The 16,744-nt window shown below is 44.2% G+C and overlaps 1 pseudogene; it reads left to right on the top strand.

The window, feature by feature from the left end:
- LOC140468664 (NACHT, LRR and PYD domains-containing protein 3-like) overlaps positions 1 to 16,744 on the top strand; it is a 540,472-nt pseudogene that overhangs the window by 247,838 nt on the left and 275,890 nt on the right.

Below are 16,744 nucleotides of genomic sequence, written 5' to 3'. Positions count from 1 at the left end.
GTACACTTATCAATCATACATCCATATATTCAGCTGAGGCGTCAGCAGAGCCCAACTGACTGCGTGGGCCCCTTGTTCTTCTTAGGCAGGCAGACATCACAGGGTGGTCTTTCTCCACCACACCTTGGGCGCAGCTGCCCCAAGCTTCAGTGCGTCCCTTAACATGTAGTCCTGAACCTTGTAATGTGCCAGTCTGCAACGCTCAGTCGGTGATAACTCCTTCAGCTGGAAGATCAACAGGTTTCGGACCCCCCAGAGAGCGTCCTTCACCGAGTTGGTGACCTCCAGGTGCAGTTGATGTTCGTCTCCGTGTGCGTCCCGGGAAACAGGCCGTACAGCACGGAGTCCATCGTGACGGTGCTGCTCGGGACGAACCTCGACAAACACCACTGCATTCTTCTCCAGACTTCCTCTGCATAGGCACATTCCAGGAGGAGGTATGTGACAGTCTCATCCTCGCGGCAGCCACTTCGAGGGCAACGTGTGGTGTGGCTAAGAGTACGGGCGTGCATAAAGGGTCTCACAGGCAGACACCTTCTCAGCACCAGCGAAACCATGTCTTGGTGCTTGTTGGAAAGTTCTGGCGATGAGGCATTCTGCCAAATGACTTTGACAGTCTGCTGAGGGAACTGCTCGGTCGGATCCACCCTCTCCTTTTCCCGAAGGGTCTCAAGGACACTACGTGCTGACCACTTTCTGTTGGACTTGTGGTCAAAAGTGCTTTTCTTCATAAACTTTTCCACGAAGGACAGGTGATACGGAACAGTCTAACTACTCAGAGCGTTTTGCGGCAGCGAGGCCAGGCCCATCCTTCGCAACACCGGGGATAGGTAGAACCTCAGTACGTAGTGACACTTGGTGTTTGCGTTCTGGGGGATCCATGCGCAGCCTGATGCAGCCACACACAAAGGCGGCCAACAGGGTGAGGGTGGCATTGGGTGTGCTTTTCCCCCGTTGCCCAGATCTTTATACATCGAGTCTCGTTGGACCTGGTCCATCATTGATCTCCATATAAATAGGAAGATGGTCCGGGTGACTGCAGCGGGGCAGGTTCTGGGAATAGGCCAGACCTGTGCCATGTATAACAGCAATGATATTGCCTCACACCTGATGACCAGGTTTTTTCCCATGATGGAGAATGACCGTAGCTTTCATCTGCCCATCTTCTGCCTCGCTTTGTTGATACGCTCCTACCAAGACTTGGCGCACGCCCCAGTTACCCAAACCAAATACCCAGCACCTTCAGATGGTCGGTCCTGACGGTGAAGGGGATTGTGGATTGGTCGGCCCGGTTCCCGAAGAGCATGGCCTCGCTCTTGCCTCTGTATATCTTGGCCCCGGAGGCTCGTTCGAACTGGTCACATATGGACATGAGTGTGTGCACGGACACCGGATCCGAGCTGAAAACGGCGCGTCATCCATGTTCAGGGAGGCCTTCACCTGCAGGCCCCCGCTTCCAGGAATAGTCACCCCTCTCAGGCTCGCATCACTCCTGATGGACTCGGCAAATGGCTCTATTCAGCACACAAAAAAGGCAGGGGAGACAGGGCAGCCCTGCCTGACACCAGATCTGATTGGGAAGCTATATGATTCCCACCCATTGATTGAGACTGCACTGACAATGTTGGTGTATAGCAGTCTGATCCAATTGCAGATTCCCTCCCCAAAGCCCATTTTGGAGAGAACATCTCTCATATACCTGTGTGATATCCTGTCAAAGGCTTTCTCCTGGTCCAGCCTGATCAGGCAGGTGTCCAACCCTCTGCCTTGCATGCAGGCGATCGTATCCCTGAGGAGTGCGAGACTCTCAGCGATTGTCCTGTCCGGTACAGCTCAGGTTTGGTCAGGGTGAATCACCGACCCCAGATCAGACCTGACCCGCTTTTCGATTAACTTTGACAGAATTTTGTACTCTGCATTCAACAGTGAGATTAGTCTCCAATTTTTGAGTCCCTCACTCTCACCCTTCTGCTTGCAGATGAGTGTTATGATGCCTTTCCTCATGAAATCACTCATGGCACCTGCCCTAAGCAGACTGACATACACTTCCAGGAGGTACTGACCAATCAATCCCACAGAGCAGATGAGAGCTCTACTGATAAGCCGTCGCTTCCGGGAGTTTAATTCTTTTCGAAGGACTCGAGGGCCTTGGTCAGCTCATCCTGAGATAGCGGCTGGTCTAGCCTCTCCCATGTTCTGTCGTCTAAGACCTCCGTGATAGACGGCAGATACGACTGGGACACCGTGCTGTCGGTTGGCTTCGCCTGATACAGACTGGCATAGAAGGATTTGCTGATCCACAGGACATAAGCCTGAGATGACGTTATCGAGCCATCTTCTTCCTTCAGGCTGCTGAGCACAGAGCTCTCTTTGTGCACCTTCTGGAAGAAGATGTGTGAGCACATCTCGTCCTGTTCCACCGAGCGGACCCAGAAAGATATTTTCCCCCACCTCAGTAAGGATAGTAACAGCATTGTGAAGGAAAAATCCAAAAAGCTACAAAAAGCCTCAATTGCAGTCTGTCTTCAGCTGATTTATATATAATGCAAGCAGAAGTTTTAAATATGGGGAGCTTAAAATTGTTCAAACCCTCAAGTCCGGAGGAGTTGAAACCAGGGAGACGAGGGAAGAAAGTGCCGGGACTCTGACCCAAACCTTTCATTCCTCTCGGGCCACAGAGGAGGTGCCAGAGGACTGGAGGGCGGCTGAGGTGTTTCCATTTCTCAAGAAGGGTGGTCGAGTTAGATCACGAATACAAATCGATTAGTGCCACATCATTGATAGGGAAACTATTGGAGACATTTCCAAAGGAGAGAATTAAATACCATTTAGAGAGGCAAGGTTTCATCATGTACAGTCAGCACAGATTTATCAGAAGGGGAAAATGCCTCCCAAATCTGGTGGAGTTTTACGAGGAAGTGACCAAGTCTGTCGATGAGGGTAGAGCAATTGATGTTTATATCGTTTCCAGCAAAGCATTTGACAAGCTCCCATATGGGAGATTGACAACAAAAAGTAAAAGCACATGATATCTAGAGTCACTTGGCAAGTTCCTCTAGCTTATCTCTCCATGCTTCAGGCCTCCTCTAGCTTATCTCTCCATGCTTCCGGCTCACTGCCTTTATTCCTGATGAAGGGCTTTTGCCCGAAACGTTGATTTCGCTGCTCGTTGGATGCTGCCTGAACTGCTGTGCTCTTCCAGCACCACTAATCCAGTATTTGATTTTCAGCATCTGCAGTCATTGTTTTTACCTTCCAAAATTGGTTCAGTCAGGGGAGGCAGACGGGGGTTGATGGAAGGCTATATGTGTAATTTTGGCTGTTTGTGTAATTGGGGGCTATTTGCATAATCGGGAAAGTTTGTGTAATTGGGGGCTCATTGTGTAGTTGGGGCTGCTTGTGTAAATGTGGGCAGTTGGTGTGATTGGGGGCTGTTTGTGCAATAGGGGGCTGTTTGTGTAATTGGGGGATGTTTGTGTAATTGGGTGCTGTTTGTGAAATTGGAGGTTCTTTGTGTAATTGGGGGCTGTTAGTGTGATTAGGGGCTGGTGTCCGGTGGAATACCACAAGGACCAGTGCTGAGTCCTGTACTGACTATAATATACATAAACGATAACAATGAGTGAGTGTTTGTGTGTGTCAATGTGAGTGTATGTATATTTGTGTGTGTATGTGTGTGTGTCGGGGTGTGTGTGTGTGGGTGGGTGTGTAGGCGGGTGTAATGGGGTGTGTGTGTGTGTGTGCAGCAAGGCAGTTTGGGGATTGTAAGTACGTTTACGGATGTCACAAATATTGTCCACATGGTAGAACGTGAGGAAAATAGTCCTTGGTTAGAGATAGAAGTCGACAGATTGGTCAGATCAATGGCAGTTGAAGTGTAATCCTGATAAATGTGAGGTGATGGACTTTGCCAGAGTAAACAAGACAAGGCAGTACTCCGTGAATGGCATGACAGAAGGAATGCTCAAACAGTGCTGCTGTTTTCCCTCAGTCGAAGGGTCAATAACAAGGCGCCTTCATTTTCAACTGAAAGGCAAGTGGTCTCGAGGGGACATGAGGAAAATTCTTCTCCCAGAGAGGATGGTAGGGGCTGGCCATGCACTGATCGGGAGGGGCGTTGAGATGGTAAACCTCTCAACCTTTAAAATGTGGATGAGCATTTGAAATGTTATGACATTTACGGCTATGTGCCAATTGCTGGAAAGTGGGGCTGATGAAGAGTTATTGTAGTTTTGGCATGATGGGCCAAAGGGCCTCTTCCGTTCTGTGATACAGTTGCTCAAGAATTCTGAAGTTAAGGTCCTGAATTAGCTTCTATTTATTTATATTTGTTTTGAGAAAAATATCACTTAGCAGAAATTCCAGCTATTGTTATGGTCAGTATCATCTTCAGGCGCTGTATCAGTGTGCTCACTCACAGATAAGATATCCCAAGTAACTTGTAAAGCTAAACTATCAAGAAATACAGAGCTATAACAGTGTGCAGGACAACAGCTCTTAAAGTGATCTACAAAATGAAGTATTGAATGTTTGAACAACCTCAGCAAAATAAAGTTCATCACTGAAAACAATATCAAAAGATATTTCGATATTCATGTGAAATAATGTAAGTATTGTTGTTTGAAAACAAGTTGCAATCCACATTTGAACAATAATATGATCAGACTAATCCAGTCTTTGGGGTATTCACGCACAGTCTTGTACAGCAATCATTAAAATAAACCTGTTGACGTAACCTGTTTGTTCAAAATGATTTTAAAAATTGAACAGTTAGTCAGTTTCCCAACAGAGATACCAGCAGACAATATAAATAATGTCTCTCAAGCTGTCTCATATCCAATTCTGAGAGAATTCGCCATTCCGACAGTTTTCCAGCAGGGAAGGAAGAGGTTATTTGGCAAAATGCATCTTCTAAGGGAAAGGGTCGAAAAAGTGTACGCGACACCGTCCTCACCATTGTTGGTATTCCTGGTAAATCCTGGAACAGCTTAACTTTGATAAAGCTCTGCATTTAATCATAATTATCTCCAATGTATGACAGATAAGTATTTCATTTCCATTTAGCAAGGCAATTATTGATGGGCATATAGTAGTGTCCGCAATTACTGAGTTTAAAATGAACAGTTTGTCAGTTAGGCGATTCCTCAGTAATATGCAGCATTGTCTGTTTCTCTATACTGTGCAGAATGGGCTTGCCCTGAGGCCACATTGATGGGGTTTAACTGAATACCGGCCCTGGCTGGTCTAGAAAGTGTTTAAAACGACTTCTCTCTCTCTCTCTCTCTCTCTCTCTCTCTCTCTCTCTCTCTCTCTCTCTCTGTCTGTCTCTCTCTCTCTGTGGGAGTTCAAAAACTGCTATTGATCAGATGGGTTTTGTACCAACCCACCTCTTCGTGTTCCACTCCTTGACATGAAGGGATTTTTGTGTGGATCTTGCTCAGGCAGCTCGCTCCAAATGGGAGCCCAGGTAAAACAGATGGACAATGAGTGGGATGACACGGTTCTTATGGAGTGATAACTGAGGGTCATCACAAGTGCTGTCAACCATCTTGTGTGTGTTTGTCAGTCAGTGGATGTGTGGGGACATGATGATTGTGTGGACAGGTAACTGGTAGGGTTGTGCAGCACAGGGCTCCAATTATGATACGTAAAATTGAATTATTTGATTTTGAAAAAGCCGTATGTCCCGTGTCATTTGCACAGTGCTTTGGTGCAGGGTCTAAAGATACAACTACTGAGATCTGGAGCGTAGTGTCAGCAGCTCTCCCACAGAGGATCAATCAACTTTGTCCAACAGGATGTTTCCTACCTTGCCCTTTGTTGCTGTTATCCTTTGATGTTCCCTGAACAATAATGGTTTATGTGAAGGTGTTCCCACATGTCTTTGTTTGGGATTGTTATTTAGTCTTTGGCTATCAATTCAGATTTGTATTTATTACTCTCTCATGCCAAACTGTGGTACAATTCCAGTGATCTCCATGGAGAATTGCTGGGTAAAATATGGGGATCTCTAGCCCCAGAGGGTTCCGATTCTGGGAGGATGATCTCTTATCAAAAGGAAAGAGCCTAGGAGAGGTGCTTGGGTGTGTGCAGGCAGAAAACTTTGCTTAATCCGAGATAGAGAGTCTGATTTCTCAAACAAAAAGTTACAATGCTGCATGGATTCAGCTTTTGTTTGGGTGGAGGCTGTGGTGCACAGTCTTGGTCAGATGGGCGAGTCATTGCGAAATTTTGAAGTTCTTGTGATTGTAATGGGAATCCAACCTGAGATATGGTTAGATTTACTCCTGAATACCTTCGTAGTTCAGAATGTCACGATGTTAAATGCTGCACACGAGAAAGGGACTCTCTCGATTATTTGTTCATCCATTCCTGTACACTTTGCAGTGATTCGATGCGTCGTTTATATGGTATGGATATCCAATGCTTGAGCAATCTGTGGTTTGAGATTCCAAAATTGAATACAGCTATTGCAATCACTGTCAGTGTCAGGTGTCTCCTGTTCTTGGTTTTGTTGATTCCAGATGTCTTTGTGTGGATGCAGTGGTCTTACGGGACGTCTGAGTACTCTATCAAACAGGTAAAATAAATCTCTGCTGATCCCCTCAAAACAATTGAAGACATGACTGTGTTTCTGCGAGAAATACTTTGCTCATGATGTTCCCTTTGTCATTTATAAGAGCAAATGATTTATTTGGAGAGAGCTTGTAGCTGTAGATCAAATTCTTTAGACTACATCTGACATGGAAAACAACTATCTTTGTGCCATTACTTACAACCACAGTTCAGGTATAGAGAATGTTTGATTAATAAATTCAAGTCTCTGTTCTTTCCTTTTTCTCTCTAACAGTTAGTCTCATGGTGATCATAACCTTAGCTCGTGGCAAGTGTGGTCTTTCTACATGCAGCACTCGCTATCTGGTGGCCATGGCAGCATCTGATCTACTATTCATTATTTTTTATGTCCTACTTCGTCGATTTCCTTACTATTATTATCCACAGTGTTTCCTGGACATCACTCCTGTTTGTAGTGTGATCTATGTCCTGGTCCGCGTGACCATTGATTGTTCTGTCTGGTTCACCGCTGCTTTTACTTTTGATCGGTTTGTTGCCATTTGTTTTCATCAGATGAAATCTCAGTATTGCACAGAGAAAACTGCAATCAGGGTTCTAGCAACAATCTGCATTTTCTTTACTTTAAAGAACATTCCCAACTACTTTCGATTTAGACCTGGAAAGATCAGCAATAATATTCCATGGTACTGTTATACCTACAACAGTTATTATTATGACCTCCGGTGGGCAAGTTTTAAATATTTTGAACAATTTTTAACACCACTTTTCCCATTCATTTTTATTCTCTTTATCAACGTTCTGACTGTCAGACACATCTTCGAGGCCAATAAGGTGCGTAAGGGACTGAAGGTCCAAAACGAAACAGAAAATGACCCAGAGATCGGGAGCAGAAAGAAATCTGTGATTTTACTCTTTTCTATATCTGCCAGCTTTATCCTTCTCTGGTTGATGTATATTTTATTTTTCTTTAATGCCAGTTACTCATTGGATTCTGCTGCTTATCATCTCTTTCTACAAGCTGCATATATGATGCGGAACCTCAGTTGCTGCACAAATGCCTTCATTTATGTGGTGACACAGAAAAAAATCAGAGAACAGTTAATTTATGCAGCGAAATATCCAGTTACAAGAATAATTGAAGTGATTGCTAAATCCAACTAACTGAGTGGCGACATGAGACATTGGAATGAGGAGTCTATGTGAGGAAGGGCCTCAAAGGAGAAGGAGGAGCAGCAACGTGATAACCCTTCTTTTGTCATGGGCAAGGAATGACTCCATCTGAGGAACAACATGAAAGAGGCTGGAGGAGTAAAGCCAGTGTAATGTGCTGTTAGCAAGCAGCAACAGTTTTCAGAAAGATGAACAACAAAAGCATAACCGAAAGAGGACTTAGATCTGCCTCCCAAAAAATCAATCCAAGCAATCCATTCTCAGTAGGTGAACCAGATGCAAACTAATGACCTAGAGGAAAGGATCATTGTTTACTGCAGGCCCAGAGTGGGAACAGCAACGACAGGCTCTTTCCTGCTCTTCCTCATGGAGTTCACTGTTCCACAGAAATTTACAGTCATAGAACTGCCCAGCACGTAAACAGATCCTTCAGTCCAACTCATCCATGCCAAACAGATATCCTAAATTAATCTAGTCCCATTTGCCAGCATTTGGCCTGTATCCCTCTAAACTCATCTCGATGTCTTTTAAATGTTGTAATTGTACCAGTCTCCACCATTTCCTCTGGCAGCTCATTCATAGACACACTACCCTCTGCATGAAAATCTTACTCCTTAGGTCCATTTTAAAACTCTCCACTCTTACCTTAAACCTATGCCCTCTAGTTTTGGTCTCCACTACCCTGGGGAAAAGACCTTCGCTATTCACTGTTTCCATGCCGCTCATGATTTTATAAACGTCTATAATGTCACCCTCAGCCTCCGACGCTCCAGGGAAAAGAGACCCAGCCTGTTCTTCCTCTCCCTGTAGCTCAAACCCACCAACTGTGGCAATGCCCTTGGAAATCTTTTCTGGATCTTACAAATTTCACAACATCCTTCCTGGAACAGGGAGACCATAACTGCGCACAGTATTCCAAAAGTAGATTAAACAATGTCATATGCAGCCGCGACATGAATTCCCAACTCCTGTACTCAATATTCTGACCGATAAAGGAAAGCATATCAAACGCCTCTTCACTATCCTATCTACCTGTGACTCCACTTTCAAGAAGCTATGAACCTGCACTCAAGGTCTCTTTGTTCATCAACACTCCCCAGTGTATAATTCCTGTTCTGATTTGCATTTCCATAATGTAGCACCTCACATTTATCTGAATTAAACTGCATCTGCCATTCCTAATGTCACGGAACTTGCTGTGGGTTGTGGCTTGGAAAGAGTTAATAAAGCAACAGCTTTGACTGCATTCCTGTCCGGCTGACTTTGGAGAGGGAGCGTGTGGGGCCCACCAACACCCTCAGTGTCTTTGGGCACTAGAAGGGTGCAGAAGCCATATCTTCCAATTTAACCCCTCTGTAAGATAAAGCCCTTCTTCTCTCCCTCCCATCCCCTATTTTGTTGTTATTGTTGCATTACGCTGATTGGAAACTGTTATTTCAATTTGGAATCAGGCGATTGGGCAATGCTTTACATTCGTTTCTTTACATATAAAAAAAACAACTGCTTTTGGTCACCAAGGCATAGGATTGGCGTTTGAGACGAGGGATTGGTCGTCTCGGATCTTTTGAGGATTGAGTCCTGCTCCCTTTGCTTTCTCAATGGCATACGGCTGGGTGAACATTTCTGAACCGTTTCTCACCTCCTGTTTCGCAGACTGAAATTAAACTTAAATTTCGAGCGTTTTATTCCTCCAGCACAGTGTAACGGCAGGGCCCAACCAGGTGACACTTGACAACAACGGGGAGATTGACTTGCTGTTGTCAATGAATTGCTTCACCCATTTACGGAACTGCAGAGATATTGGATGCACTGGTCAGAACCTTCCAGGGATCCTGCCATCCTGGAAACGTCCTAGAGGATTGGGAAACTCTGAAATGTCACATCAGGAAGGAGATTCTTCTTTGAAAAAAAAGATAAGTTGTTTCCCCTCGTGGGAACGTCTAGGACCAGACAGCATAACCTCGGAGTAAGCGGTCACACGTGAAGTAACAAAGAGGCCTGATGCGGGCAGAGTGGTGGATGTGATTTATATGGACTTCAGGAAGGCTTTCGAAAAGGTTCCCCATGGGAGACTGGTTAGCAAGTTTAGATCCCAAGTAATAAATGGAGAACGAGCTATTTGGATACAGATCTGGGTCGAAGGTAATGATACTGGTGGAGGGTTGTTTTTCAGAATGGAGGCCTGTAACCAGCGGACTGCCATTAGGTTCGGTGCTGGGTCCATTACTTTTTGTCATTTATGTAAATTATTTGGATGTGAACATAGGAGATATAATTCGTAAGCTTACAGATGACACCAAAATTGGAGGTGTAGTGGACCATGAAGAAGGTTACCTTGGATTACAATGGGATCTTGATCAGATGTGCCAATGGGCTGAGGAGTGACATCCTGACACAATCATTACATGTCTCACAAATACAAATTTATAGCGCACTCATAAATACATATGCATAGTCATACAGTCACATACACATTGGTAGTCTCACACAGAGGTGAACACATACAATCGCAAATATAGACATGCTCATGCTTATAAATACAACCACAGTTATTCATAGATACAGTCACATAATATGACAAACACAATCGCAAATGCGCATATACACATAAATACAATAGCATGCACATTCATAAACACAATCACATGAATGCAGTTCTGGACTGGGGGTGTGTGTGAAGGTAGGTCTGGGGATATAATAATTTGCAGCATTAAATCTAATCACCTATTCAACTTCTAAGTTTTAGAGAAATTGGGCCTAATTTATATAATTCTCTTCCATAACTTAATGCCCGAACACCAGCTATCATTCCTGTGCACGTGCGTTGAACTCCCCAAAGGTCAGTACTGTATATCCTGACTAAGGTGTGGCGCATATATCTGCTCACAAGTGGGGTCTAATCAGGATTTTGTCGAAATTCAGCATAGCTTCTCCATCCTTGTACTCAAGATATAAAGGCCAGCGTTCCAACCGCCACTTTTGCCATTTTCTGCTGCTGTTTGTGAAAAATTAAAGATAGATGCACTGAGCCCCCAGTTGTCTTTGGATATTTCTCTATTTAACTTCATACCATCCCGGCAGTCTCCTGATCCATGCTGTTTCTGTCCAAAGTGGATAACCTTACCCTTGCTGCCATAGTCGATACTGTGGTGCTGGAAAAGCACTGCAAGTCAGGCAGCATCCAAGCAGCAGGATTCATGATGAAGGGCTTATGCCCGAAATGTCAGCTTCCTTGCTCATCGGATGCTGCCTGATCTGCTGTGCTTTTCCAGCACCACACTCTCGACTCTGATTTCCAGCATCTGCAGTATTCACTTTCTCTGACTTGCTGCCATAGCTTTGTGAATTAACCTACTTTGTTAATAACGCTTTGTAATTCTATGCTATCACTCCACTGTTTAAAACACTCCCTAACATTGAATGATGAGCAAGTTTGGATTCTGCATGTGGGACTAATTTAATTTGGGATAATGATTGGCACAATCACGAATGCGCATATAATACAATAGCAGCACATTCATAAATACAATCACATAAATGCAGTTCTGGACTGGGTGTGTGTGTGTGAAGTTAGGGCTGGGGATATAATATTTTGCAGTCTTCAATCTAATCACCTATTCATCTTATAAATTTGAGAGAAAGTCGGCCAAATTTATATAATTCTCTGATTGGACCAAAGGATCTGGTCTCCGTGCTGTATGACTCTATACGACTTCTCTGCCATTATCCAAGTTGTTAATAAATGTTTGTATAATTTGAACACAGTCATTACACAGATCCTTATGGGATCCCATTGGTCACATTCCACCATATCGGCTAATAGGTTCATAAGGAACAGGAACAAGAGTTAGCCATTCGGTCCAAAGAGTTTGCTGCAGCACTAAATAGAATCATGGCTGATCCGACGTCCCTCACATCCATGCTCCTGTCCTTTGCCCTTTCCCCTCGATTCTCTGACTGATTCAGAATCTATACCTGTCAGCCTTAGTACACACGAGGTCTCTAACCCTCCACCGTTCTGGGCCAAGGGGTTCCAAAGACTCTTCATCCTGAGAGAAGAAATTTCTCCTCACCACAGACTGAAGCTGGCACCCCTTTATTCTCAGGCTCGTCCCTCTGGTCCAAGACCCTTCTATGAGGGGAAACATCCCCTCAGTATTTACTCTCTCCAGCCCCTTAAAAAACTGGTACCTTTGAGTTAAATCAGTACTCATTTTCTTTGACCTTCAGTGAGTCATGTACCAACCTATTTAACCCTTGGTCATAACTCAATCCCTTCATACCGGGGATTATCCGAAGGAATCTTCCCCTAACGGTTTCTAATGAAATGATATCTTGATATCTTTCCTTAAATGAAGTGACTGAAACTGCACACAGTACTCCTGCTATGAGTTCACCATCACCTTGTATAGTTACTGTAACACTTCCCTACTCTTATACTCCAACACCCTTGAAGTAAGGGCCCACACTCGAACAGCCTTCCTGATTACCTGCGGTACCCTGTGTGCAAGCTTTCTGTGTTCTCCGCACAACTTCCCCCAAGTCTCATTGTGTTGCAGGCGTCTGCAGGTTTTCTAAATTTAAATAATATTTTGCTCTTTTGTTCGCACTTCCCAAATTAATAAAAACATATTTTAACACATTCTATTTAATTTGACATGTTTTTGCCCAGTTAGTTAACCTAATAATCAAAGGCTGTCTGTCAACTCTTTGTATTCCTTTCACAACCTATCTATTTTTTTGTGTCATCTATACATTTGCCTGTAGCCTGCTCATTTCCTCCCTCCCTCCAAGTCAGTAATATATATTGGAAACAGTTAACGTCACAGAACTGAATTCTGTGGAACCCCACTGGTCACCAGTCACCAGCCTGAAAAAGAACCTCGCTGTCCTCACTCGCTGTTTCCAGCCCATTAATCAATTATCGACCCACACCAATATACCACCTCTAATGCCGCGGTGCTTATGTTAAGGGTTAACATGTGTGGGATATCTTGTCAAACACCTTCTGGTAGTCCCAATGCAATTTATCAACTCATTCCCCTCTCTTGACCCTGGTTGATATTTTCTTGAAAATCTGTAATAAGTTATCCAGACATGGTTTACATTTCACGAAGCGGACTCTGCTTGATCATATTATTATTTTCCAAATTTGTTGCGATTGCTTCCTTAATAATTGATCCTGGCATTTTCCCAACAATAGATGTGAGGCTCATCTGCTTTTAACTCCCTCCCTATGAATCGCGGTGTGACATTGGCAACAGAATGGAGTCATGGTCACAATCAGGTCAGCCACGATTTTACTTATGATAGAAGGGTCAAAAGGGGCCAAATGGCCTCTTCCAAATGGTACTCCCTTGCAGGCACTGCACTCTCTCATCGATGGTACCAACTGTCCTAAACCAGGGAGCAAGTCTCTATAAAAGATCTTAAAGTAAGGGAACCCTTAGGAAGTAGCGACCATAATATGGTAGAGTTCAGTCTGGAGTTTGAAAGGGAGAAGGCGAAATCTGATGTAATGGTGTTACAGTTGAATAAAGGTAATTATGAGGGCATGAGAGAGGAACTGACTAAAATAGACTGGAAGCAGAGGCTAACCGGGAAGACACTAGAGCAAAAATGGCAGGAGTTTGTAGGTATAATTGAGGACACTGTACAGAGGTTCATTCCCAAGAAAAGAAAGATTAACCGGGGAGGGATTAGATAACCTTGGCTGACAAAGGAAGTCAGGAAATGTATTAAAGAAAAAGAGAGATCCTATAAAGTGGCTAAGAACAGTGGGAAATCAGAAGATTGGGAAGGATACAAAAGCCAACAGAGGATAACAAAGAGTGTAATAAGAAATGAGAGGATCAAATATGAAGGTAGGCTAGCCAGTAATATTAGAAATAATAGTAAAAGTTTCTTTCAGTACATAAGAAACAAACGACAGGCAAAAGTAGACATTGGGCCACTTCAAACTGATGCAGGGAGCATAGTGATGGGAGATAAGGAAATAGCAGGAGAACTTAACAAGTACTTTGCGTCAGTTTTCACAGTGGAAGACAGGAGTAATATCCCAAAAATTAAAGGGTGTCACGGGGCTGAGTTGAGTATGGTTGCCATTACGAAAGAGATAGTGCTAGAAAAGTTAAAAAGTCTTAAAATTGATAAATCTCCTGGCCCCGATGGGATACACCCTAGAGTTCTGAGAGAGGTTGCTGAGGAAATAGCAGAGGCATTGGTTGAGATCTTTCAAGAGTCACTGGAGTCAGGAAAGGTCCCGGACGATTGGAAGATGGCTGTAGTAACCCCCTTGTTCAAGAAAGGATCAAGGCAAAAGATGGAAAATTATAGGCCAATCAGCTTAACCTCGGTTGTTGGTAAAATTCTAGAATCCATCATTAAGGATGAGGTTTCTAAATTCTTGGAAGAGCAGAGTCTGATTAGAACAAGTCAACATGGATTTAGTAAAGGGAGGTCATGCCTGACAAACCTGTTGGAATTTTTTGAAGAGGTAACAAGTAGGTTAGACCAGGGGAACCCAGTGGATGTGGTCTATCTGGACTTTCAAAAGGCCTTTGATAAGGTGCCACACGGGAGACTGCTGAGCAAGGTGAGGGCCCATGGTGTTCGAGGTGAGCTGCTGGGATGGATTGAGGATTGGCTATCTAACAGAAGGCAGAGAGTTGGGATAAAAGGTTCTTTTTCAGAATGGCAGCCGGTGACGAGCGGTGTCCCGCAGGGTTCGGTGCTGGGGCCACAGCTGTTCGCATTATATATTAATGATTTGGATGAGGGAACCGGGGGCATTCTAGCGAAGTTTGCCGATGATACAAAGTTAGGTAGACAGGCAGGTAGTACTGAGGAAGTGGGGAGGCTACAGAAGGATCTAGACAGGTTGGGAGAGTGGTCCAGGAAATGGCTGATGGAATTTAACGTGAGCAAGTGCGAGGTCTTGCACTTTGGCAAAAAGAATATAGGAATGGACTACTTTCTAAATGGTGAGAAACTTAATAAAGCCAAAGCACAAAGGGATCTGGGAGTGCTAGTTGAGGATTCTCTAAAGGTAAACATGCAGGTTGAGTCTGTGATTAAGAAAGCGAATGCAATGTTGTCTCTTATCTCAAGAGGGTTGGAATATAAAAGCAGAGATGTACTACTAAGACTTTATAAAGCTCTGGTTAGGCCCCATTTGGAGTACTGTGTCCAGTTTTGGTCCCCACACCTCAGGAAGGACATACTGGCACTGGAACGTGTCCAGCGGAGATTCACACGGATGATCCCTGGAATGACAGGTCTAGCATATGAGGAACGGCTGAGGATACTGGGATTGTATTCGTTGGAGTTTAGAAGATTAAGGGGAGATCTAATAGAGACGTACAAAATAATACATGGCTTTGAAAAGGTGGATGCTAGAAAATTGTTTCTGTTAGGCGAGGAGACTAGGACCCGTGGACACAGCCTTAGAATTAGAGGGGGTCATTTCAGAACGGAAATGCGGAGACATTTCTTCAGCCAGAGAGTGGTGGGCCTGTGGAATTCATTGCCACGGAGTGCAGTGGAAGACGGGACGCTAAATGTCTTCAAGGCCGAGATTGATAGGTTCTTGTTGTCTAGAGGAATTAAGGGCTACGGGGAGAACGCTGGCAAGTGGAGCTGAAATGCGCATCAGCCATGATTGAATGGCGGAGTGGACTCGATGGGCCGAATGGCCTTACTTCCACTCCTATGTCTTATGGTCTTAAGTCCCAGGTGCCATTCTTTTGCTAAAAGACAAAATGGGAAAAAAAAGCATCCCCAACAGAATAGAATATTAAAACCGAGCTTGTTCACATTGAAGTCACTAATCAACTCATTTTCAAAGAGTAACTCATCCACATTGGGGCAGAAACATTGTTGATCGCATGCCTCTGACAAAGATGGTGGCCCAACCACATCTTGTCCTGTGATGGTTCGAATAAAGTTCATTTCAATTGGGCAATATAATTTTATTTCTGCAGTTCCTTTGGGTAACATTTAGAGGGAATATCCTACAGATTGCCTCAGGGCTGGGGCAATTCAGCCTCCCCGTGCTGAAAGACATTAGAATCAATGCGCATTTTCGCCGGTAGTGCAAAGCTCTTTAGTGTCACTCAATCCTTCATCCAAAACTCCTCCTCACTGCAGAGGTTGGTACTCTTTGGCAGGCACTGCACCCTGTCATCGATGGTACGAACTGTCCTAAACCAGGAACCAAGTCCAAGGTGCCATTCTTCTGCTAAAAGACAAAATCCCCCGACAGAATAGAACACTAAAACTTCACTCCTTCTGCTTCCTCCGTATCCTCATCTTCACTGTTTATATTTTTACTTTCCTGGCTTTTCATATTGAATAGATGTAGTTCTTTCTTTTGGCACTGTTCAACATCTGAAAATCTCAGTGTCCCGAATCAGACTGCCTGCTCTACTTGGCAGCCTGATGTCAACTTGCACTGCCTACTTCTCTGCTCCACAGTTAATACATTGACAATATTGATTCTATTTCAAAAAAGAGTGGTCTCTTCAAATGTATCACCTGATGTACGTGACAGTGGTGGGTTGACTGGTTATATTCCTTGACCTGGTATTGGGATGGATTAATGATGGATAAACTCAGGGCAGTGTCAGTTACTACACACAGAGTCTTGTCCTATGGATGTCAGTGTGTTTCTGAATTTATGTGTGTGCCTGCATATATGCGTGTCTTTGTGTCTGTCTGTGTATAACTGTCTCTCTGTATCTGTATGTCTTCATAGTCCAGAGTGTGGTGCTGGAAAATCACAGCAGGTCAGGCAACGTCCGACGAGCAGGAGAATCGACATTTCAGGCATAAGCCTTTCCATCATGAATAATTCCTGATGAAGGGATTATAACTGAAATGTCGATTCTCTGCTTCTCATTTGCTGGATGACCTGCTGTGCTTTTCCAGCACCACACTCTCAACTCTCATCTCCAGCATCTGCAGTCCTCACTTTCTTCTATGGGTGCCTTTGTGCTTA

Source organism: Chiloscyllium punctatum, chromosome 47 (assembly GCF_047496795.1).
Source record: "Chiloscyllium punctatum isolate Juve2018m chromosome 47, sChiPun1.3, whole genome shotgun sequence".
NCBI lineage: Eukaryota > Metazoa > Chordata > Chondrichthyes > Orectolobiformes > Hemiscylliidae > Chiloscyllium > Chiloscyllium punctatum.
This window is presented reverse-complemented; position numbering and strand designations above follow the sequence as displayed.